Source organism: Apium graveolens, chromosome 7 (genome assembly GCF_009905375.1).
Source record: "Apium graveolens cultivar Ventura chromosome 7, ASM990537v1, whole genome shotgun sequence".
Lineage (NCBI taxonomy): Eukaryota > Viridiplantae > Streptophyta > Magnoliopsida > Apiales > Apiaceae > Apium > Apium graveolens.
The window spans coordinates 163749716-163751679 of NC_133653.1; the positions used below are offsets into that span (position 1 = coordinate 163749716).

Genomic DNA, 1964 nt, shown 5'->3' on the forward strand with positions numbered 1-1964 from the left:
TCACTGTATTCCTCTGTGAGAGTGACTGTCTCTAAATCATCTAGCTTCACCTTCCGAGAGAGAATACCTTTCATAAACTTTGCATAACTAAGCATCTGCTCAAGAGCCTTAGCGAAAGGTATGTCGATATGAAGTTTCTTGTACACCTCCAGAACCTTCTCAACTTGCTTTTCCAGCTTTTTCTTCTGCAGCCGCTTGAGAAAAGGCGGTGAAGGATAGATCTGTTTCTCCCCTATATTACCTTCAGGGGGAGTGTGCTAAACAATAGTCTTCCTTGGTTCCACTTCTTCATCCTTATGCACTACTTCTTTCTCAGCCCCAACTTCTTCAATCAACCCTTGAGTTTATTCGGGGTTTACAACCTTTCCAGACCTTAAAATGATTGCCTTTACCTGCTCCTTTGCTTCCCTCTAACCTGGCACTTCAGTGTTACTAGGTAGTGTACCAGGATGCCGATTTAGCAAGGCATTGGAAATTTTCCCAATTTGATTTTCCAAGGTCTTGATAGAAATAGCTTGACTCTTGCACATAAGTTTCAACTCCTCTAATTCAGATTTTTTATTTGCTTGTTGTAGCTGGAGTTGTTGTCTCGGTGCATAATACGGTTGCTGAAAACTAGGGGGTTGTACTGCTTAGCTGGATATTGTTGATAAAGCTGTTGAACCGCATTCTAAGCGTTGTTCCAACTGAAATTCGGGTGATTGCGGTTGTTAGGATAATAGGTGGCTGGCACAGGTTGCTGTGATCGCTGGAAGTTGCTCACAAACTAAGCTGATTCACTAGAAATTGAGCACTAATCAGTCTCGTGGGCTCCACTATGTAGCTCGCAGAGACTAGTGATTTGATTAACTCCATAATTAGCCAAAGTGTCCACCTTCATTGTTAAAGCCTTAAGTTGGGCAGCGATAGCAGTTGCTGTATCCAACTCTAGAATTCCTGCTACTTTTCCCTGATTCAGTCTCTGGGAAGGATTCTGGTACTCATTAGCAGCCATCAGTTCAATAAGTTCATAAGCTTCATCGTAGCTTTTAGCCCACAAGGCTCCTCCTGATGCTGCATCAAGCATGAGTCTAGAAGTAGGACCCAATCCATTATAAGAACAGTTGATAATCATCCAATCAGGAATACCATGGTGTGGGCACTTCCTTAGCACTCCTTATATCGATCCCAAGCCTCATACAGAGATTCTCCAGTTTGTTGAGCAAACTGAGTAAGAGCATTCCTGATTGCGGCAGTCTTCGCTATGGGGAAGAATTTAGTGAGAAACTTTTGAGCAAGATCTTCCCAAGTGGTGATAGACCCTGCTGGTAGAGAATGTAACCATCACTTATCCTTGTCCCTGATAGAGAATGGGAAGAGACGTAGCTTGATAACATCTTCAGTCAAATCATTGAACTTGAAACTGTCACAGATCGCGATGAAATCCCTGATGTGCATGTTGGGGTCTTCAGTAGGAGAACCCCCAACCTGAACTGAGTTCTGTATCATCTGGATCGTGCTTGACTTGATCTCAAAAGTGTTAGCCCTGATGGCTGGTCTGATGATGCTAGACTGAATGTCATTAATCTTAGGCTTAGAATAGACCATCAAAGCATTCAGATTTTCTGCTTGATCACCCATAGCTACTACAATTGGCTCTTCTACTTTCTCTTCTTCTTTTAACTTCTCTTTATCCTAAAAAACTTCCCTACGAACCACCACAAGTTCTTCCTCGGTTTTATCCAGTGTTCTCTTGCGAGTACGCGAATGCGTATGCATACACCCTCGCTAGATCACCTGAAATAAGACAAGGGAACAATTAAGTAACAATGTCCGAGTCAATTAACTTTAACGACCACTGATGGAAAACATATAAACTAATAATTAACATTGCAGTCCCCGGCAGCGGCGCCAAAAACTTGTTAGACGCTAAACACGTGCTAATAAGATATAAATCAAATTCGTTCCCCCAGAGACTGTATTGG

The 1964-nt window shown here is 42.5% G+C and overlaps 1 non-coding gene across 1 annotated transcript; it reads left to right on the plus strand.

Annotated features, from left to right (window-relative positions):
• Nucleotides 1-1124: 1124 nt before the first annotated feature.
• On the plus strand, nucleotides 1125-1230 carry LOC141676174 (small nucleolar RNA R71). Its single transcript, XR_012556778.1, has one exon. It is a non-coding gene; the product is annotated as a small nucleolar RNA R71 (small nucleolar RNA).
• Nucleotides 1231-1964: the final 734 nt, after the last annotated feature.